Source organism: Lepeophtheirus salmonis, chromosome 3 (genome assembly GCF_016086655.4).
Source record: "Lepeophtheirus salmonis chromosome 3, UVic_Lsal_1.4, whole genome shotgun sequence".
NCBI lineage: Eukaryota > Metazoa > Arthropoda > Copepoda > Siphonostomatoida > Caligidae > Lepeophtheirus > Lepeophtheirus salmonis.
This window is the reverse complement of record NC_052133.2, coordinates 17,962,129-17,987,636: the sequence shown is the minus strand read 5'-3', so window position 1 is coordinate 17,987,636 and position 25,508 is coordinate 17,962,129. Positions and strand designations below refer to the sequence as shown.

General features: G+C 29.4%; 1 pseudogene; it reads left to right on the top strand.

The window, feature by feature from the left end:
- Positions 1-17,705: 17,705 nt before the first annotated feature.
- LOC121114053 (peptidyl-prolyl cis-trans isomerase-like) lies at positions 17,706-18,184 on the top strand (annotated as a pseudogene).
- The last annotated feature ends 7,324 nt before the right edge of the window (positions 18,185-25,508 follow it).

Genomic DNA, 25,508 nt, shown 5'->3' with positions numbered 1-25,508 from the left:
AAAAGAAAAAGAAGAAAAAAAAACTGCCATCTTACCCATTGGACTCTGGAACCCTTTTCAAGGTCGAAGAGTTACCTCTTGTGAAATAAAATGGAATATTGACATCTTGGGTATCGTTTGGAATAGAGATAGTGCGTATTAAAAAAAAGTGGAAATACATTTGCTCAGTTGTTCCTCCAAGATGACTTAAATGGAGATCTTTCAATCTTGGGAAACGAATAGAACTGTACAACATATCTGTAGTACCTAAAGTTATATACAAAGCCACATCCTGCCCTTTTATAGGCGAAAAAGAAATTATTGAATCTTCAATTCCACAGTCCATGCGTTCATGGAATGCCAAGTGGTCATCATTTTAAAACGTTTTTTTAATATATAATCTGAAAGTCCTCTCAAAATGCACGTTGAATGCTTTGAAGTGTAGTATCCTTTTTGAACTCAGAGGATGTGGGACTACCTCAGATGCTAAAGCAATAGTGTTTGCCATTCTAAATGCAAAGGCTCTTATTGCACAGAAGATGACAATGTACGAACCACTACAGTCCTACGAATAAAGGATCATTTTATTGGCATGTGCAGAAAGATATGCAGCTTTATTCCTGAAAATACCTTCCCTGGGAAACGACAATTCCTGGACTATGGCTGGGAGAGAGATAAAATACTTCCTAACTCTCTCTTGTAATCCCATAACATTATAAGGAAAAAAAAAAAAAATTAAAAATTAACAAACCTATTTAGTCTATTTAGAGATTAATAGACCAAAAAGTCAACCTTGGTGGCTTTTTGAGACTTTCCATTATCATTCCTAAAATTTATATTGGAATTTTAATATATCTAACAAAGAACCCTGACACTGAATGGTGCCGAACTATGACTCATAGTGAGATCTATTGGTGGTCATATTTAGGTCGAACTTGATGAATGATATCACATCCAGGATATCCGAAGCTGGGGGTGCAGAGCAAAGAATCCTATGAAATTAAGTTCCTATTTATGAGAGGGGTACCAAGATTAATGTGATTTAAAAAATTCTTGGGAAAAAGTTTTTCTTCCTACGAATACCAAACCCAAAAGATTTAGAAGATAGTGTCACCAGAAAAAAGTTTTTACCTTGCACAATTTTGAAAAACATGTACCTTTTCTTGATGGTGGATTCAGATACCTTCTATTAAGATCTCTGAAAGAGCATAAGTTGTCAAAGCCTTGGTATCTAAAATTGTCCAGGCCCTACTACAGTTTCAAAGTTGATAGGATATGCAAAAAATACTTAGCATTACTTTGTCTCTCTCAAAATTGAAAAAAGAAGAAAAGAAAGATTGTTGGGTCCTTAGCAAAAATCATTGACAGAAGGAAGTTTACGGCCCAACTCCAGATCTCTACGGACTGTATCAGATTCACAAGACCGTTTAAAGACTGTGTTAAAATCTTCAATTCGACAGTCCTTGCGTTTGTGGAATGCCAAGTGGTCAGCATTTTAAAACGTTTTTTTAATATATCATCTGAAAGACCTCTCAAAATGCACATCGAATGCTTTGAAGTATATTATCCTTCTTGAACTCAGAGGATATGGGACTCCTTCAGATGCTAAAGTAATAGTGTTTGCCATTCTAAATGCAAAGGCTCTTATTGTACAGAAGATGACAACGTACCCACCGCTACAGCCCTACGAATAGAAGAGTATTTTATTCGCATCTGCAAATTAATAAACCCATATAGTCCATTTTATGTTTTGATTGCTTGGTTGTTTATTTTTTATTGTGACACTGAAATTTTAATTTTAAATTGTTATATGAATTTTATACTATTTTTACAAACTAATTTAATTTTCTATTTTTTATCCAGATGTTACTTTTAAATGTACTTAAATGTACAAAACTTAGAATTTTGATGTAAGTTTATCCCTGAAGCTAAAAATTTGAATTATAATGTTTATTCATGTATCTGTATATACGCATTAACTCTGGTTTTATGTATTAACATGTTTATTAACATATTAATGAACGGTGAGTTAATAAAATAAAATAATTTTTTTTTTGCAATTTTTTAGTAGCGTTTGATTGAAAATTTAAAAAAATACTTGCCAAATTTTATATTTATCATTAGCCTTTGACAAAAGCAAACTCATCTCCATTTTCTTTCTCAAATTTATGGCAAATCCCCATAACATTTCGAATTCTTAAAACAATAAGCTGTACAATGTACATTTTTGTGTCTCAATTGCTCTTTTGTGACAAAGCCTACTTAGTTTAAAATTTTCTGCGTTTCAAAAAGACATTGAAAGTATATTTATTTTATTTAAAAAAATATAGACTTTAAAAAAACTAATGTGGATTTGAATTAAAAAATTGGTCCCCGCGGAATGATTAGGAGGCTATCTATGAACTTTGTAGTATGTTTAGAAAGCTATTTGAAAAATCCAAGTTATGCCATTAAAAACGTGGCTTTGAATATAAATAGTAAATATTTCTATTTAAAATTACCCAACATTTGGTTTTTTGAACGGATTACCATGTTAAATCATACAATTTTAAAATTGAATAAGAGAACTCTGAATGATTGATACATATTTCAAATACTTACAGAAATATTTTTTTTCAAACTCATAAAATTTTATATAGAGATGGCTTTCAAACTTAGTAAAAAAATGCTTTCTTTTCTTTCGAAGCATTTACAAAGAATCAAAATGCAATGATGCAACATGTTTCTTTTATTAAATAAAGTATATTTGGTACCTGAAAATTTAAATAATGAATTAAAACTTTCTAATGTTTGAAATTAAATAAAAAAATGAGATTATCTTTTATATAAATAATTCGCTTATATGTGGTGAAATATATTCTAAAAGGGCCCCATAGGGTTAAGACACTCAATTGAAAAGAAATCTGAAATACTGTGAGGTTCAGTAGTAAATTTCCATAAATTGTAACGTAATTAAATTAAGATGATTGTGTATAGTGATTTCATTATCCCAGCCAGAAAGGTTGCAATGACATTATATCATAAATAATGCTGATTTGTGAGCTGTGGTCCACACTGCAAATAATGTGGAAGAATGGTGCTAAGTCAATTTTGAGTATTTTTGACCTCTCACTTCACCTGATCTTAAGCCATTTGACTTTAGAATGTAAGGTATGGTAGAGAAGGATTGCTGTTAAAGGCTCAACAAGGACTCTCTGATGTATGTTGCAGATGCAAACACTTCGGAAGACGTTGTGCTTACTGGAACCAAATTAGTAATGAGGGGTCTCCGAAGGACACTGAATAAGATATTGGGCAATGGAGTGTTAACAAACTAATAAAAGCAGTTATACAGGGAGAAGACGCAACCACCTTGGTCCCAGTTCATAAAATTGAAATTCAAAAAACTACAATGAATAGCATTTGCATAGGTACTAATGGCATTGCTCTACAGGCAAAATTTATAAGATTGAAACAGTTGAATTTGATACGTTGATTCTAAATATGGCCTTAGTTTTTCTTTATCATCCTTATGATCTTCAGAAAAAGTCTACAAAGTTTTTATATTTTTTCCTTTTTTTCAGATTAAAAGCGTTTGTTTGTGCTTAGTGTTGAATATATTTATAAATGAATTAAATATATTTTTCAAAACCTAACATTAAAAGATTCCAAATCAATTTTTAAAATATATTTTTTATGGTTAGAACTCGAATTATCTTCGTTAAAAGTTAAATTCTTCTGAAGCCAATAGCTCCGTGAAAAAGTAGGAAACGATAAAACCATTAAAACAGTTATATTTGTTAATAATACAAAACATATTCTGTGAGTAATTAACTTTATTGATTGGACTCTAATTCAGAACCACTCTGTATTTTTTCTATCAAAAATACTTGATCCAAAATTCTCCTAAAAAGGGATAATTTTTTGGAAAAAATTCGAAAGATTCAACTTTTGCAAGTCTGTAGTGTAAGGGGGGGAGGGGCTGGAAGTAAAATGTAAAAATGACCACCCCTCTGAAAGTCGTTCCATGTTCATATCAAGTTACCTGCTCTGTAAATAAATAATATGCCTATACAAAAATGAATAATTAAAAAAAAAAAAAAATATTTTATGCACATCGAAAATCATAAGTTCATTTTTTTTTTCTTCAAAGAAGACATTCAAGATAGTTAATTTCATTTAACTTTAATATCAGTTATCGTTGCTTCTTCTTTTCATTTGATACTTCTCAAAAAATAGATATATAATAATATATACTTTGTTGAAAAATACATATTATTGGTATAAATTTATAAGTAATTTTTATCGGGTATGAATGTTCAAATGTGCTTGTCAACACAAAATCAAGTTTGAATGATTTTTTTCAAAAATGAGTGGGGATTTGCATTCTCTGACAAATTATCATATATTTATATCAAAAAAAATATTCTTATCAACAATTTGGGAGTGCCACAAGGTACACTTAAAGTAATCAAAGTTGATTTTTATACTACATGAATGATAAATGACAGTAGGGATATTTTATAGACATATTTAAGTCCATAATAGGCTTTATATTCAAACTTTCTTGGGTGATTTGAGGTACCCAATAGTTTTAATTATAGTTTGGAACCTTTATTTAATTTAAGAAACTTATGATGTCCCCGATATGGCCTTTCAAAGGAAATTTTCAATTTCTTATTCTTAGCGTGGGATTGTTAAAATTCGCGCCAGTTTATCCAATACATCCAAGGAACCTCTCTCAAACCAAACAGTAATTAACGGAGGTTGTTAAAGGACAGGTACAGAGGGAATGCCAGAGCCATGTTATAGAATCTAGAAAATATAGAGTACTGTCTTTACTCCACGAAAGGGCCTCACGCTTTTAATCTTTTTAAAAAACCCAGATGCATAATGATTATATTGCTATGGCACGAAGGAGGGTTAAAAAAAATGTCAACTACATGTGACTGCTGAAGGAATATTATACATTGAACTAATATAGTCTATCAGATTTAATTTTTTTAGCGAATATGAGACATGTGCCTTGTTGATTCGGCCTATGACATTTGATTTTTAACGCTACCAAGACTTAAAAGCCCACCCCAAGAGTTTGAATCTATCTTTTGGCATTAGAGGGGTTCCTTGGATGTATTTTATGCTTTGGTGGTAGTTTTTACCTATTGCACACTACGCCCGTAGCCCCGGTCAATCCGAGGGGTTTGAACTAGTTTTTGGTGTTGGAGAGGTTCCTTTGATGTATTCGATGAATTGGTGGGGGGTTTTAACAGTCCTATACTAACCCCGGGGCACTGCCAATCAAAGGGGGGAAAGTATTTAACCATATTTTAAGAGGCCCTAAGCTATTTATTCCTCCCTTTCTGTATATGGCAATAATATTCCACAACCTTGAAGGTACTCCCTTGGGAAATGTATAATATTAAGCAAATGTGTTATTATTCATCATGAAGTTTGAACAAAATACGGGCAATTTTCCTAAATGGCAATTTTCTCCACGACAGTTTTCTCTGCATGATATAATAATTATACTCCTACATAGATATGGAAATTTCTTATTTTTTTTATTTTTGATAAAGACTGTTTTTATGTTCATGGAAAACATATGCATGCATGTTTAAGTATTTTTCATAAAAATATCATATTTTAACTTATATTTTTAAATCTTATGTAACTAAGTATTTGAATAAATAATACATTTAATTTCGTAGCAGTCATACAATTATTTGGTATAGAGTTGAAATATATTGTACATTTATAATAAATACTCAAAGTTATGAGAAAAAAAAATCAAATCTATCAAACACAGTAGCGGGGGAAAAATATTATTGTGGTCAACATAATTTATTGCATCATCATATTTTCTCTTCTTGGTTTATAGTTTTGTTCAAGATCATACCCAGACCAATATAAGACGAAAAATTTGATGAAAAGAGACCAATATGAAACAATTGTTTTTTTAGTTTAAGAAGAAGATTAGAACCTTTATAATCAAATCAAAGTATCTAAACTGATCTTGAGGACCACATCACTAACAAATCCCTTCAAATCCCTACAAACAATACTCGGTTTTACAAAGTAAAGAAAGATAAACCGCAATGTTTCCATTTCCTGTATCTAAAATAATTTTATAAGTAGGTAATTCAAGGATTTCTCAAGAAAACTCTTAGTAAACGTTGACTAATCCCTGACATTCCAGGATGATATATTTTTATCAGTCATTGTTTTATTTTAAAGAAGTGATTAATGAAGGAAAATGCATACTTATCCTTAATATAGTGCACTAACTAATTTCAAAATTGTAACTTTGTGACATTGCAACTCTTCACTTTCTTTTGGTCAGCCAAAACTGTATTCAACTTGACAGAAAGCATTTCGTCTTTTAAAGTTAGAGTAACATTAATTGGTTAATATTGATACGTGAATTATATTCAAGTTTTAGATTATTTTTTCCAATGTGATGTCGTTGTTCCGAAATATCCGTGAACCCTTAATGGGAAAAATTCATTTTACTTTCAGTTCTAGTCGAGTCATAAGTCTTTGCTCACAAGTCTGATTTGTTGAATATTTTCATCTAGTCCAGTTCAAACCCTCGGATTTCAAGTTCATAATTATAATATGGGGTCCATAGTATTAAAGCATTTCTTCAGTTCAATATGAACTAGTCTTCTAATCCCACCACCTCTGCCTATTATTGCGTCCAAGTCACTTACAAATCAATTTACACATTACTCATTTTCAGAGCTGTTCATAAGTGTGACTTTAGTATGAGTCTTAGACAAATATGGAGTATTTTAGCTTAAGTTGAAGGATACTTATGTGTGAATCGAGTCCGAGTAGTAAGTACAATTCCTGAATTCTACTCATTATATGAATAATTTTCAAATTAAAGCTCCTGTTCACCTAACGGCGTTTTTGTTGACTTTTAAAAGAAAATAAACAATTTTCTATGCATAACACTTTTTTCACTCACTATGGCATCCTTCATGATCAATCACAGATTTTACGCATCACTTGAAGGCCATCGTGGAGTTGACAAACTCCTCCGACATGTTGTCGCATGTAGCCACTATGGAGGACTTCAGCGAGTTGTCATTTGGGTGGGAGATCCTGTTTGTTTCCCTCTCAATAGCCATATCTATTTGGACCCGAATTGAGCCTTGTTGATTGTGTGGAACTTTCGGTACATGGCGGACGTGTGAGGGGGGGCATCCTAAGTTCATACGTAGTTACCCTCTGGGTAGTTGGTCTCCAACCATTGCCAGATGATGTACCTAAGCAACTTATAATAGTCCTCCTGGCTATTTTTCTCTCCAGCCTTGAAAAAGAACATAGGCATATTCTTTTAGAGGCCAAAACGTCGAGGACTCTTGCTCGGGTCAGATATTTGGTGTGACAAACCTTGGACCTCTTCTTTTGTTTCTGCAAACCATCAGCCGTTCTAGCAGTTGGAGAATTGATCAACTGAAAATCTTCTTGTCCGAGAAAATTTCCAGGATGGACCCATTTGCCTTGATTCATATGAGGATTTTCTTGCGCCTCTTTAGCCTCCCGGCTTTCATACCCTCTGTCCAAAAGGCGCCTTGGGTCCTTGTGAAAGAAACTAAGCCCAAGTTGTGCTTTGTACTCCCCCCTCCTCCTGATGGTCTTAGGAGCCACAAAGAAGTCATTGGCGAGGCGATTCATAAACTTAATGGGATCCTCCTTTATATTATTTTTCAAACTTAGAAAGAACTTCGTATCCCTCTTCAAATTATGACCTCCACATCCTGGCATCCTGGAGATGTCTTCTACATTTTTTTTTCATCTTGGCCAACTTAAATACCAGTCTTCTTGAACACTGAACAATGTCCGTAATCTTCATCCCATTAACTCCAGCATCTGGAAGATCTGAGATGCGCTTCCTTTTTGCTTGTTGCTCTCTCATGATGATAAAATGACTAAATGATTAGTATAGTGTGTTTATGTAAAAACGAGAGTAGTAACAAAATATTAAAAAATAATCAATAAACCTTTAATTAACAGTCCACGGTTTGCTGCACAACCCTGTAGATAAATCGATATTTTTGAATTTTTTAAACTATAAAGCCAAAGTAAATATTAAGCTATTTTGTTAAAAATAATTTAATTATTAATATAAATGTGTTTTGACTTTTTGCATTAAAGCAAATTACAGTTTATCTTTAAGGATTATGTTGTCAATTACTTGGTATATTTATGCACAATGTACATTAAAATTTTTACGTGATAAAATATGGTTCCCAAACAAATTTCAGATCAATAAGAGAAAGTTTTGATGTTCTTCAATATAATTGATTATTGAAAGTGTTATTCATGGAGAAAAATAATGAATTATGTAAGGGTTGTAAAATAATATTTGATGAAAAAACTTAGGAACTCACATGGGCAAAAAATTAAAAATTTAAATTCATTTGACTTGTGTTATTTTAGTAGTATATGTTCTACAAATATACATTATATTTATATCTCATATTTTACATCAATTACATCTTTAACGAGTTAAATCATTTTTCAATTGGATTTATATTTATTTTCAGATCCTTTATAATGTTATAGTACCCATAGTTTGCATACAAAAATCAATTCTAATCACACACAAAAATTTACTTTTCAAATATATGTAGCTATATAAAATCTCTAACTTATATGATTTGAAGTCACTAGACTAGATGACTCTTACTTACCATGATTTTTTCGATAAATCAATGTTAGTATTTTGATTTTTACGCTTTAAAAGCTTAATACAATTAGGGAAAATATAAAATTTCACGATTTTAATTACGATGCGGAATCATAAAATCTCTTTGTCTTTGGAACTGAAACTTTGTATTTTTTTTTGTATTTAAGAACAACTTGTGATAAATAGCCCTTTTCTAAAATTTAGAAGATAAATGATTATTTCCAGTATACTTATTTCTACAGTCTATATCAGAAATTCTGAACAACAATAAAATAAAATTAAAAACGTTGAAAAAATTGACAAAAATCTCCATTATTTGCTTGAGGTTAAGGATTTGATGTTGGTATACAATGATGGTTTTAATGCAAAACTGATATATATTACACAATGTCTTAGGAGGGGGATAATCCATTACCATTAATTGTTTCCAGTGGTGATTTGGAATAGTCTTGATTTTTCATCGCACGTCTGTACATCAAACAACATTACCTTTACGCTAAATTATTCACTAATAAAGTAAATTCAACACTTGAGTTCAGTGTTCCCGGGTTTAAACCTTAATTAAACTTCAATCCAAAACATATTGAACTCAATAAGGGTGAATGGGGACTCCTCGAGCAAAGGACTCCATCCTCCTTTTGAACGAATCACTCATGTTCTTCTCTGTTCACAATATGGAGGTTATTAGCTCATTAGCTGACCCATTTTTTTTGGAATTGGTAATCTGAAAAATAAATTTCTTTAGCCTAGCAGTCGTTATTATTAGTATTTAATTCCTGAGTAGTAAACTTCCTTTCCTAAATAGATTCAAATATATTCAAAACTGATTGAACATTCGTATATTCCCATAAAAGACAAGAGTAGTCTTGAGGACTTTAGCAGATTTATGATAGTAAGTCCTTCTTGGACTCAAAGTAGAATTGGGACAGACATTTGCGTAATTCTTGCTAATGTATCTGTTTATTTCCTTCTCCCCTCCTCCCTTGTTGCAGCTGATTGTTGCTAATCTCTTCTAAAAAATTATTCGGATTGTCAGGGTAACCATATTGATTTTTTTTATATTAACATGCCTATTATACGCAGGAGTTTTCAGTTGTTATCAGTACTTATATTTATTTTTTTATGGGGGAAAGCAGGATTTAAAGAAATAAATAAAAAAAAGTCACGGTTTAGCATGACCTGTGGGATGATTTCTTTGTCTCAATTTCGCAAACAGCAATAAACTGTGGAGAACCACACGCCTATATATCCGTCAGCATACATTATTATAAAATAATATGAATTAATTATCTTATTTACCTCTAATTTAAAAAAATATAAATTGTTTGATTACGTGAAATATGTAAAAAAGACTTATTTTTAATTATAATTTAAATTACTTATGTCAAAAACAAATTAAGTTTGATACTTGGTTCTATAAATAATTCGGGTATTGATTACCAGATACATGAGTAAAGACGCAATAAAAATAAAAATTTTTTTTGACCTTATTTAAATAACAAAGAAATCAAAAAGATATTTTGACAATTTTTGGAATAAATTCCAAATTTCCAAAAACCATCCGAATAAAAAAAAATTAGTTTATCATAATTGATAGCTTCAAAATGAATTAAATTTGGGCAGTTAATTTTAAATTGGCTTCCTTTTATAGTAAATGTTTTTAAATTTAATAAAAATATGCTATGATACAAAATATCATCAATTAAAATAAAAATTAAATATAAAGATTATTTGTGGTCAAAATTATGCAAAAAAGAAAATAACGAAATTCGTCCATTCCTGAGAATAGAGAGAAAAAGGAAAAAAACAAAGTTTAAATATGACGTTTAAAATATAAATACTTATAAACAAATGAGTTGAAATTTGATTTTAGAACAATAACTCGTTGATTCAAATAATGGATATCGTGAGACAAAATCAATATAAAAAATATTTTTTTCAAGGGTTTAGAAAGTTCTAGGAATTTACAAATGAAAGCAGTAAATGGTAATATAATCACTTTTGGATGACCTTAACTCCACCACAAACTCCCTGCTAAATAGCGGAAAATATGGGTTTCCCCATACAAAATCTCCAAGACATCATTTACATCTAGGGTCCTACCAATTAAAGATGAGGATTTCGACTTTACGGGTTGATGTATCTAACAAAATATGTCACAAGTTCGTAAGAAAATTGGAATTGCCGTAGTCTTGGGCAAATATCTCTTTCTGTGGAGTTGTCGAATAAAAATAAAAATATATAGCACAATTACATATTTAAAAAGAATGTATTTTTTTCTACGATCTCTTTAAAGATTGCGGAAAGTTGTTTGGGAATATTTTTCATGCTTTTGTCAAGTTTCCTTTGCCCTCCTCCCTACTTGAACTTATTTATCTCAATGTGACGTATGAAAATATTAATACCTTAAAGGCAACCATTTTGTTGGGCTTGCCGACAGAGTAAATGCAAAAATCCCCTGAAAAATGGGCAATATATATATCGCTCCTTTGAGTACCAGTGCTCTTATTGATAATAAGTTGGAGAGCCCGCTCATTATGAAAACTTGAGCAATATTTTTTTTTCTTTTTGAAGCTAGAACTCCTGTTTTTCTTGAAAACTACCAAGAATGGGTGGTGATTTATAGGATAATGCTATTGACATTGTCAAAAACAAACTGACCGATACAGCTATAAACATGACTAATTTAAAATAATTGTTTGGAGGTAGGAACGCTTTCATCAAGGGAGATAATTAGATTGATTACTATGTTTTGAAATATTTAGTGTGTGATTTTTCTAATATAATTTTGTGCTGGTTTTATTTTAATTTTTGATCGTTTTTAGGTGTAAGTCTTGGCTTTGAAGGTCTAATTACTAATATTAGTGTAATTCCATTATGTTCTTGTAGTATAACATATTTATGTTTTGTAAATTTATCTACAGATATGATTTTAATAAAGAAAAAAAAATCAAAAACTGCCCTTATATATAAAGACAGTCTTCATCTCCGTGTGCGCTATGGTATGGTTTTTTTAAATATATAAAATGCATTTTTTGTCAAATAACGTAAGTTATATTTATGAAAGCGTATGTCTAGTTTTACAAAACTTGTTTCTTCAAAAATTCCATTTTACTTTATTGTATTTTATTAACAAAAGTTACTTCTTCACAAATAAGTAACTAATTTAACATAGAAAATGTAAAAAAAAAAAATCCTGAATAAAATTTTTTTGTTGAAGTTTTAAGATTATTTAGTAATAATGCAGTTCTATATTTTTATCTAAATAAACATTTCGCAAACTTGGAGTTGTTTTCTACTTATTGCAGGTTAAATTTATTTAGATGAGCCAATAAAAAGTAAATGAAAACCTACATGAAATAACAATTTTCTCAAAAACGCCCAGTCATTTTCTTTACACTCTGAAAATCGAAAAATATAGACATCGAAAAATACTCAAAGGCTTCAAATGTTTTGGAACAATTTTGACAAAATAACCATGTTTTTACAAGTGTCAATATATATTACATATTGAATGCACCAACCAATTAAAAATTAAAGCCTGAACATAAAACCTGAATCAATTAAAAGAAAGAACAAATGATTAATATACAACACTATTCAATTTTTAATTCACATCTTTTTAAGTTTGTACGAAACTTTAAAAAACAGCTTTAAAAATTTCAATGGAATCTGTTCAATAGCTTGTGAGTTATTCTGCTAAATGTAACAATACTTTTAATATTTTTTTGATTTTTGTGGTGGAAAAAAATATAATTGAAGCTCACCAATGGCTCGAAAAGTTTTATGGGGACTCTGCTTGATAATGCCAATAAGGGACTCTGCTTGATAATGCCAATAAATAATTTAAAAAAAAGGCATAACTTTTCACCCATGAGGATTTTAAATATAAAAATATAATTTTTGGGCATGTTTGATATTAAAACCATTATTCATTGTCCAAAAAAGTAATTTGTATGTATTACTGCAAATATATGAATATATTTTGGTTCAGAATTGAGCGAACAATGATCAACTAACTACAAACATATTATATAAAAAAAAAGAAGCCGAATAAGGGAAAGACCAGAAAAAACTTAAAAAAGTATTATTTTTTTCTTTTGTAAAACCATAGGGAATCAGTTCGTTTAGACAACTTTCCTTAAAAAACAGTGAACAAATAAAGTTACTAGAAGTCTTGATTTATAATAACACGAAACATGAAGTAGGAAAAAATCCTTATTTGGACGTGACAATAAAGAATAAAAGAGTTTGACCTAATTTTAATTGTAAACATGAACTGGTGTTGTCACGAAACCAATATTTTTGTATTGGTTCCGTTACCAAAATACTTTTCCATTGTTTTTTATGTTACTAAAATATACAAAAAACAAAAATGAGCTATCACATGTACCTGCATGGACATCCGCAGGTATTTTACTTTGAAATGTTGGGAAGTAGTTTGCTTAATAATTTGTTGAGTTTTTAAAAATAAAAGATCATATTGAGAAATGCTTAATTATAGTAATTTCAAAGAGAGAAAGAGGGTCTGGTTATGAAATTTGGCATGTAACCTTGATTGCACCAAGGAATCTGTTGGTAATTAAATAAATAAGTCAACTGTAACAACTGTTGTTAATCTTTAGAGTACTCCCAAACTGTCATAGTTATATTATTTCTCAACAATTTATAAAATGAGTTACGTAAATATATTTTAGAATATTAAAATCCTGCATTGTATTTTATTCGATACTGTATTATATAGTAATATTGCTTAGTAATATTTTATTTAAACCGTTGTAATACATTTGCATACGATAGCAAAAAGACTTATTCAATGAAATACTCAATATGTCGCTATATAAATGACGAGGGATCAACAAGAAATTATATTCCTGCCCTTTTGGAAACGGAGCATTAATATATAACAATTTATTACTTTCTTTATTAAAAAAAAAAAAATAGACATCACGTATCAAGTGAGATGAGGGAATTGACAGCTAAAAAGAAAATACATGGTGTATTTTTTTAGCTTGCGATGCAACGCCGTATTAGGGGTTGACTCATTGATAGATTTGATATCTTTTTAAGGAAAAAAAAAGGTGGGAGGAGAGGGAGGGGGCGATATTTATGGTACTACTAAATTAAGACCCTTGTAAATACCGGCTTCTTCTTTTATGATTTAGGAGACTGAAAATGAATAATTTCTAAAAAGAGTAGAACTTTCAACATTTAATATAAAATACGTGTAGGAAAAATCCTATAACTTAATATAAATTAATATATTTGTTTTATTATGCATTTTTAAAACAATTTATACCAAAGATATGCAATAATGCTTACTTAAAGGAAGAAGTGAACACCACGACGACCTATTAAACAATGAATGAAAAAGAAAAAGAGCACACTTAACAACCGTTTTTTCTTATCTAATTTAAAAAAATAGTTTTTTCATTACAAACATTTCAACTCTAGTCATCGTTGATTCAATATTCTGTCTCTGAATGACACTGCAATTACTGGTTTAAATGCCAATTTATTATAATGCCAATTTACATGTATAAGTAACCCGGTAGCATTGAAGTACTGGTAATTCGAGCATCACAAATATCAACAAATAGTATTAGCAAGAAAAAAAAAATAGATGTAAAAATTAAATATCAAATAAATTGTAAAATTTGCTAATAATAACTATTTTATCATAATTAAAGGACTATGTTTTTATTTGCATTTATCATGAGTTATCATCTCTACCACATATCCCTGATAACAATCAAAAAAGTTCTTTATTTTGTTGAAAAGATTTATGGGGCCTTCATTGCTACTGACGGGTAGATTGTTGTCAACGTTACGAATATATATGTATGTAGATTGTAGGTATATGATAAATTGTTTTCACAATTTATGGGCCAGCCCTCAAGTAGATCTAACTTTATCATATATACCTTTAAATAAACAAATTAACAATATATGACATGCATAATTGTTGAAGGACTATTTCTCCAAGATCTTATCTTAATTAGAATATATAATTAAATAAAAATAACTAAATATCTATCTCAGATATTAAATTTTTTTTTTAAATCTACAGCCATTCACAAAAAAAATAGTTTCTTTTTCGAAAGTAAATTAAAATGTTAAATTTTTTAGGAAAAAAAATCACAAATTATATTCCAAATATAAACTTTTTGAATTTTTTTTTCAAAAATCCATAGTTGTAGACAAAAAAAAAATCGAAAATCTACAGTTGTTCACAAAAGAATTATATATTTTTTAGAAATATAATATTTAATAGTTTTTGAAAAAAAATTAAAAAATAAAACTTCAAATTTTAAATTTTCTTGTAAAAAGAAAAATTCTACAAATTTGAGGTAGGGCTATAGCCCGTGCAGCCCACCCCACCTTTGTTTATATAGATATTTTATGAAAGCTTGGTTACTTATAATTTTCATTAATTAACTAACATTCCTATAATGCATGTATAAAAATTTATGATTTGTATTAATTTGTATTTTTTACTACGTTAGCGTCAGATAATTAAATGGGTCTTACTTAATCCATTATTTATAAACTATATACATTTCGATTATAATGAATTATGTCCTTATATTCAAACACTAAATGATTTTAATTAGATAAATGTAAATTATACAGTATATAGAATAACACGAGTACAATATTTTGTGTAGTTGGCAACCTGACCAGTGTTTTTTATTTATTTTCCAATACTGTTATCATAATTCATTAATTCTTGAAGAGAAAACATATAGTTATAAAGTAATAACTAGTTGGTGCACTCAGGAAGAGGAAGGTACAATTTAAAGTGTAGCGTAATGACAAAAGTTTGGAATTTGATATCGCAGTCATTTTTTGCATTTTGTTTAGCTTAACAAAAAATTAACCATTAAAGTGCAAATCACTTTTCCATTATTAATTATTTATGAGTGCCCCATCTTGCTGCCAGATACAATGTCGGTCTTTCATGATGCTGCAGATCCAAGGAAAGGCTTTGTTGCGTAGAACAATAATGTTGACATTACCGTTGACCTTCAGGCCCTGCCTGAAGATGAATAGTGGCATAATGTGACCCATTCTTACAAACAATGCCTATAACCATAACTTGGTATGAGTACTTAGGCTTCATGATCTAGGTAAGTTATAAGGACTTTTTGCAATCCATCTATTGTTTCTCGAAATTTTTCATATCTGAGAAGAAACATACAAGATCTTTCACGGGAGGCTTCATTTTTTGAGTGATCAAAGCATTGGTTAGGGTAAGTCTTTTCTCCCTGTTTGATGGGGTTAGAAGCTTTCTTTTGCAATCCGCATAGTTGTGGTACCGTATATCTTCATTTATGATACTATGGACAGTTCAAGAGGGCACTACTACGATCCTGTCAGCGATTGGATTCATCGACTGGCCGTCATTCTTCTCATTTTTTTGTTAATTTTCCTCAACAAAGCAGGACTTCGGGCGATATTGGCCACTCCTGGGTAACAAGGCTTCCATGAAATCATCAATGGTGGCTCCTCGCCATTCTAATTCATACTTTTTCTGAAATTTTGATCGAATCGAGTTGTGCACCATGTGTCAGCCAAAAACGCATAGTCTATTTCACGATTTCAATTGCACAAAATACACAAAAGTCCATGACGGTTTTATTCCTGATTAAAGGAACAGGGGCGTATGTTGTCGTAAAGCACATCATGAGCAACAGAGGTCTTATAGTAAGATTTGTACCGGACTTAATCTTCATTTGTGTGTCTTTGTATTAAAACCGGTTTATGGAGGGATGGGATAAGGCCAGAAAATAATGTGAACGATTAAAGGAACTACCCTATAGAATATGTTGGTTGAGATTTTTTTTTTTACAAAGCGCTTTTGCACTATAACAATAGGACGGAGTAAATCATTCTTGCAATATTTACAACATCCTTTTATTTCACTAGAAACAGATAGGCTTATAGTATGTCTTCTTTTTTAAAAAGATATGTAAATGCGTTATTTTTCCCATTTAGGAACATTCATTATAAATGTAAAAAATAAAATATAATTATTTCAATTTTATTAAGCATAAAATCATCCAATCATAGTTCATTTTTCGCTAAATGTATATCAACAAATAAAAATTCATCATTTTATACTCTAAATCAAAGGAGCAGACTTTGTTGAACGTAATTTCTATGAACTTCAGAAATATACTGAAAGGAAACAATAGTGGATTTGGCGATTAGTCTAACATCATATCCTAACATGAAAGTTGTATTGATGATTTTTCTACCACAGTTTGAAATTTAACAAACGGAATACTTTTTAGTATTATATCTGGGAATTCATAACCTAAATAGTATTAGGAGACAATTAAATTCAATTTTAAGATTGCTTATAAAGTGACAATTTGTAGTCAATCATATATATGTTGATACACAATAAAGGCGGGTTACCATATCTGTCATACGTGTAAGCGTGGTACGTGTCGACACAAAACTTTAAATATTAGAATCTTCAAAACTAAATAACTCTTCCTATCAAAATGAAGAGGTTTTGTGATTTAAAATTAGTCCTGTTTGTAGGAGTAAAAATGTTATAATAAATTACTAATATGACATTTGCTTGAACACAATTCTGAAACGTCTTAAATCACAGATCCTCTTTATTTTGACAGGGATAATTGTTGATGATTGGAGATTATAATACGTAAGGTTCTTATAAATAAATTGTATGTTCACGTATGATATATGCATGTAGTAACCACACTTAAGACATCTTTCCCCTCACTTATCACTCATCATTAGGGTTAATAAATAATAAGAACAATCAAAAATCATTCTTTAAAACCTCGATAATAATTAATAGCAGAATTTGTTAATAGCTCAGAACTTTATTTAGTACCATACTTCAAAAATATCATAAATCAAAGATTTACGTAGAGGGTGAATAAAATTTTTTATACTTATAGAGTACTTTAAAGATATTTCAGTCTTTAAGGTGGATAAACACCTCGGGATTTCTAAAACTTGCATTGAAGGTGCGATTAAGGGCGGAAAGAGATTGGAGTGGAAATAATATATGTTTGCCAAGAGTTTTTTTTTTGTAGGTGCTGATGAGAAGCAATTGGGCGAATAATAATAGAGCTTCCTTCGTATGGGTTACCCAAGATAGTGGAGAAATTCCATGCTATGTTTACTGGTAAGAAGGGCTTTGACTTCGAGAATTCTACCTTTCATCGTGTGATCCCCAACTAGCTGTCACAAAGAGGAGATTTCACAGCGCACAACGGGTTTGCAAGGAATTCAATCTATGATTCTAAGTTCCAGGATGACAATTTCGCTCTGCAACACACTAGACCTGGTATAATCTCTATGCCCATCGCTGGCCCCAACACCAATGGTTCTCAATTCTTAATTTGTATGATGAAAAAATCCTAGTTGGACAACAAGCACATTGTGTTTCGACAAGTGATCGAAGGGATGAAAGTGGTGAAAGCTGTGGAGTCCCAGGGGAAGTGTAATGCTCTGTTCTTAGCTCGAGATTGTGGTTTGCTTTAATTGGGACTCCATGAACATGAAGCAGTGTTAAACTGAAACAATATAGAATAATACATTTTCCCTAATTTTGTAATAAAAAAACAAAGTTATAAAAGTTGATAACCGTATATTTAGATATTTAATCTAAGACAAGTAAGTTGAAATAAAATTCAAATTATTTTATGATTATATAAAACTTGATGTTTTTCTAGTGGGATGACTTGCAAAATATAATATTTATAAGTGTATGTATGCACATAAATATATAGAAATATAGTTTTTCTAATATTATAGACTGTACTCATTTTTCAAGAAGTTAATTTTTAAGTGCAATATTTTAATGCACTGCCTTAGTGTGTGTGTGTATATAATAATAATGTTTGCTTAATAGTTTCTTCAATGCAACTAAGTTTATAGTATATTAAAACAATGACATTTTTATACCGTAGAGTATGTTAAGCTATAATTAATGAAGGACTTCTTAATAAATAAAAATAATCATTGCATTTGTAGATGAATTGAAAAGAGAGTAATTTTCATGCTGAGAGAAATTTTATCATAATTTATCAAAAAAACTATTCAAACTAATGCACTCATACAAACAACTCTAATATAAATAGTTTTAGCACCAATAAAAAAAAGTTAAAAAACAAAATAAAGAATTATTTCATTTTTTTAAATAATTTTTTTTATGATCAATATACACAAAAGTATTCTCTCTTATGAATGGGGTCAAACTTTGATCATAATGTAACTCAAATATTATTTTTATTATAAATAAAGCTTGTATGTTGAGTCGAAAGAAAAACTTTCAATATCCCCGAGGTATTGTAACAAATCTAATGAGTTTAATGTAATCAAACAATTTACCCATTTATTGATAAAGATGTATGTTTTATTAATATTGAGTAAGCAAATATTAAATACAGTTACTCTAAGCTTTTCATAGTCTGCTTTAAAAACACAACTTCTCAGCAATATAGGAAAAATCTTCATTTATTGAAAGTCTAACGTTTTAAGTCATTCAATTTTCATAAAAAACTTGTTTAAAGTATTAAAAAAATGTAATATTGCTTAAAATACAAGGCATATAAGTTTTGTTGATGATATTTATTTTTTGTCAGCTGCTTAGTCTATTATTCACTCATAAACGTTGTTTTTTTTTTATCTACTGAACTTTATTTCAATCTTGCTAACCCGTGAGTATCTCTACTTTTGATTAAATAACAGCTAAGGAAATTGACCAGGCTAGTTAAAAACTAATTTTGGATCCTTTTTCTTTCTATTTGTGGAGGAAAGGTTGAGAGATACATACACTTAAAAAGAACATCTTAAATATGCCAAATTTATGTACTAAAATCAAAATTGAAGTATTTCGTCATTTGGTTTATAGAATTTTAAGTCTAAAACTACACCCAAAAAGTTTTAAGATTCTGTATTTGTCCTTCAAAGAAGCTGAAGTATAGATAATACCGTATTACAAGTAAAAAAAAGGGCACAGTCACTATTTAAATTTGATTCTCGTGAAATCAAATTTTATATAGCATCCATACATATTGCGTAAGCAGTTTGCAATACAGGCCAATGAGATAGTTTTTGTACGTCTAAAATAAAGCCTAGTTAATAAATAAGATAAAAAATACAATAATGGAAAACTCATAAAGAGGGAATTTAAATTTTGATGACTATTATTGATGTCCTATTTTTTATTAATATTTGTCCAATCAATGCTTTAAAACCTTATTTTGTTAGATTTTAATAATTGTCTTCAATAAAAATTATAATTAGCTTGTATGACAAACATTTCTTAATTATCTGTGATTAATTTAATTGTGCAGCAATAACGAGGTAATATTCTTATATTATGAAAAGCAAGTTAGTTACATGGGAGAGGATTCTTGACTTAATAAGTTAAGGACTTGCAACAACATTCAGATATTTCAATAGAAGCATTATGAAGTTAAGATGTCAATTACATATTATATATATATTTAAAGAAATAATCCCTTAACAGTTCCAAATAACTATTTATAAGTATCAGCAGAATATACTACATATGATGTGCAGACTAAAATATTGAGAAAAGAGAAGTATATTATCTCTAAGACTCTAGAATAATCTTCCACTAGTTTTACTTCTGATAAAATAGAATCACAAGTACTAAACAGTTTTGGGGTGAGCTTGAGGTGTCCACTGGCTAGATTATATCATTATCCATTTAGACCGTACATAATGAACTTCAATTTATAAATAGAATAGATTTAAATGTAATTGAGATGAGTAATTTCTGCGTTATATACATACATCAAGGACATAGAAGGACTCTTATAAATACAATAGTTTCCTTAGAGTAGGACATAAAGTAAAGTTGACTTAAGGAGGAATGGACTTATTAGTTATTTCAACTTTAAAAAATATCTACGGGCTTCTCTTTCTTTGGGTAAAAAATAATGGGGCCCTCAAGGTCTTACCTATAATATATATATATAATTAATTTTAATTTTATCTTTTTAAATGTGTACATTTAAAACTTTGAAAATAAATAAATATACTATTTACTCATTTTGTTTTAATTTAACTTAATTTATATAATATTGCATTCTATAAAAGATTAACAACCAGTTTCTGTATGTTTCCCCTTTTTTATGACGAGTAACTCAATATAAAATAAATTTTTTTCGATTTATTTCTCTGTTAATAGCTGACTTGAAATTATGCAATGACGATCTTTAGTAAATTACCCTACCTAGCTTAAATATTCATATTTGATATTATAACATGAAACGCAAAATTTATAAGAATATAACCACTCAACCTATAAACATCTTTTTTTTCTTAAAATGACGTTATACGGCATCAAAAATATGCTTAATAACCTATTAAAAACTCATTTCTCATCTGTTCAAAAACCACAAAAAATATTAACCATCTCTTAATTAACCAATTTACATTTAAAAAAAAGTCTTACTACCATAATAATGTATTAATTTATGTAGTTGGTTCTTGAAATATGAATAATCCGTAATTAAAACAAAGTTAAACATAAAAAAACGTAAACAATTTGGTTATTTGTTTATGAAATTCCCTTATAAATAATAAGGAATTGGTATTGTCCATCGAGATGATATCACTACAGTTAAAATACTACAATTTTAAATTCAATATTTTCTTCTTCACAAGCAATAACAGCCTCCCTCCGTCGGCAAACAGATTAACAGCTCGTGACGATGAAAGTTGTGTCCAAGGCGTACCATGCTGTCATGGTGGTGGCTTAGAGCGAATCCAAATTGGGATGAAATGTGCAACAAACATTATTTTCCAAGACGCACAAAACAAAAATGTTTAAGGAGCGAAGTTAGGACTAGAGGAGGTCCAGAAGTCAGCATTATTGTTGACTTCAAAAGTTATTAGAAAATAATAAATGCCCTATTGATTTTTTTACATGTTATAAAGCAAAAGTTACCAAGAATGTCGGCTGTAGTTTAAAGCCTTTATTTAATTTAGGCGCCATGTAAAGTTTTTGGCGTTTTTGTCCCACATCCCTCCCCAATGTTCACATTTGGTACACATAATTTATTATAGCTTGTGTTTGTAATTTTAACACCCTGCCCCTTAGCTGAGTACGGGTTTTTTAACCTTAGCCACTTATGATACTTAATTGGGACCAGATTAGGCCATTCAAATACAATCTATCGATTGTGGCAATAATTTTTTCTTACATTCAGTGTAATTTGCAGCCCTACCATGGGGTTAATCAGAATAGTTTGCAGATAACAAAGTATAATCTTAACACGATTTTGAGAAAAAACATTCTCGGTTGCTTTTGTGTTGAGGGTCCCAATATATGCATTTTATTGATAATTCCAATATGCTTTAAACTACTTAAATACACTATCTTCATTCCTTTTTTGGGGGGTTGCATGAAATAAATATATATACCACAAAAATAAATTAAAAATAATCAACATATCCGATATGGTATTATTTTAATGTAACATTTATTTTTTTATTTATAATTTATCAAAGAAACAATTCAAGCATGAAATTTCAATTTAAAAATTAAAAGAATATTTATTTATTTTTTAATTAAAAGATTATTGATATCAAGAACCTATTTTCAAGTTGTTTTTTTGCAAAAAACTTGAAAATAATATCTATATATCGTATTGCGGAAAGGATCAATAAGATTGATAAAAAAATGATTATTATGAATTTATATTATAATTATGAGAGAATTAAATGAAATTTATTTTTGTTTGTAAATATATGTAAATGATACTTCACAGCGTTACCCCACTAACTTACAAATACCCTAACTATTTTGTTGTCAGCTTTCAATTCTCTCGTCTCAGTTGCTACTTCTTGGCTCTTGTATAATGTATTCTTTTTTGAAATATATAAACAAAGTATTAAGTTTTGTTATACTAATTCTCCATTTCCCCAAGGAGAGGACTACAATTTCTTATTGATTATTCGTCGTTTAAATATATCTATATATATATATTGCCATCTTATTATCTCTATAGATAAATTTTGAATTTTGGCTATCACATAGAAATACAGATGAATAGCTACGCTTTCTATAAAATATTACTTAGCAATATTACGATACAGTATCTAATAAAATACTCTGTAGGATTTTAATACCGGGTGGTACATTGAAATCTGAAAGCTTACTAATTCAATAATAAATGAAGGTTGATTGATTTAAATTAATTCATATTTCGATATATTAAAGAATAAACAATTATTTACAAGACAAAACAAACTTAAGCTCTCTAAATTACGTACTAGCCGAGAAAATGACACTGGAACAGGATCAACAACGGATTACAGAATTGTGGCACAAGGGTTGTTTAATTATATTATTTTGTAATAAAGCAACAAAGAGTGGCCTGTCTTGTGGCAAATAATACAAATCAAAATGATCACTTTATAAGAAGCATTTAAAATTACACCAATTTATCTGGACCACCCTGTATGCGTACCTTCGATTGTACTTGCTCTAAGACATTAAATAAATAAACTCCGAATTTGTAAACATATAATGAGGTACAAAGCAAACATTAGAATGCTTTTTGGAAATGATGATCTGCTATACATCTTTGAATTATTTGTTTTTTAAAGTTTTACTACATTAAATCTCGTTTATTCACAAAAAAAAAAAAAAATAGTTATGGATCTCAAAACTTTCATATTTTGTAGCAAAAATGAAATTGAAATGTGATAAATTTTGTCTTTTAACGTCAAAATTAAAACTATATACTAAAAAACAGTTTTACTCAATATATTTATATATTATGTTGAAACAAATATTCTACTTTTTGACTGTTTCAGGATACTTGAAGAGTTAAAATTGAACTTCATACAATACATAAAATCATTTGAAAGTAGTGAGTTAACAACATTTTGTCAAAATATTATTAAAAAATATCATTTTGGAACAATGAATAGAATTGACAAATAAATAAAAACATTTGCATGTTAAAAAATTGCATGTTTCTATAATATATTTTTCTAATTCCGAGAGCTCATTGAAATTAATTGAGCCAAAAAAAAAAAAAAAAAAATGGAAAAGATATTTTTTTAAAACTGTTTTTGTATTTGTAGACATCAATCAAAAGTCAAATAACTTTACATAATGAAATTGTATCAAAAAATAATTGCAAAAGATTATTTTTGCTGTCGGATACATCAGTACAAAAACTAATTTGTGAAAATTTTCTTATCAAGTAAGATATTAAATATGTTTCAGGGACTTTCGAATAGAAAAAATCATGGGAATCTTTTTCAACTCTTTGATTTGACACTATACCTTTCATGAAGAAATATATTTTTTTTGCATGCATAAGCAGTAAATTTAATTAGTGGGTATTAAGGGATGTACAATATCAACATGGAATTTGACCTTACTCTACACATTTGGAGTTTAAGACAAAATGGTGAGAAAAAACTCACTTGACTTTTGTAAACAAAGTAGATGTTGATCTTTGATCAATGCCGATAGTTGGTTTCTTTGTTAAGCAGGGTATACACCATTGTATTTAAAGTTTTTAATGTATTTTAGGTTTTTTTTTTTTGTGATTTTACATATTGTTTTAGACCCAATAATATTTGTTAAAGACGTTATTTTGTATATATTATATTATTTGACAATAAACATATTTGTCTAAGGATCTAAGTTAAGATAAAAATTTGAGAATAAACATATTCATTTTTTTTAATGAGGAAACCTTGATTCAGAATTCGATTGTATCGCTTCTCCGCCCTTTTATCGATCCTGAATGTTGCTCTATAAGAATACTACCAGTTGATAACTCCCCTAAAAATCCTCTGTGTTACTCTACACTTTTCTTGAGCATACTCACACGTATATACTCATACTTATATGTTCTCCAATCAAGAATGAAAGAGAAATGCTGAGAGCTTGAAAAAATCTATGAACTATATGGTTAAGTAAAAAATTCTCAGAGTTTTTCCCTAGATCTCTTTAAAGTATTCTTAAAAGTTAAGCGTAGACATAAAAAAAGATCATTTACATTTCTGTATTTGGTAAAGCCAGTTGTGTGTTACAGCGTTCAAAAATAGAAGTAAAATAAGAGAAAATCACTGCGACCAAGGTGAAAAGGCGGGCAATTTATGGAGCCAATAAAGTATCGAATGCAACAGTAAAGTGGTGTTTACAACAATTCTAGTCTGGCGATATCGACGTCGGAAATGTCGATAAAATAATGAGAATCGTCGAGTTTGACCGGTATATGAGCACTTATTCCATTGCCATGAATTGAAGATTAGCCAGAAAACCCTTTGGAACCATCTAAATCGGATTATCCTCATTATGTTAATTTTATTGTCAAAATAAAGTGCAAAAACGCTCAGAACTTATTACTTCACCTATTATGACGCACAGAGCTATAACTATACACACACGTTGTTAAAACTGAGTCCTCCTCAGACAATTAAACAAAAACACAGACGGACAAACTTTGCTTTATTAATATAATTTTGAAGAGAAAACTTTTAATGTTATAAGTATTAACTACTAGGTGATCCAACAACCTCATAACTGTACGAAACTTTTTAGAACAGTAGTATTCAGGATTGTGTGTTTTTTAAATAATATCATTTATTAGTAATAACAAATTAAGTATTAGTTTTTACCTGTAAAAATAATTGGACATTGGAATATATCGTCCTTCTAACAAGCGATCTAGAACACTAATTCTTAAGATATTAGTAATTAACGATATGAGAAAATAAATCACAATTATATTTCCTACTATAAAACTTTGAAGGCCTCTGGGTAAACTACAATCCTTAGAATTTTTATTCAGATATAAAGTGT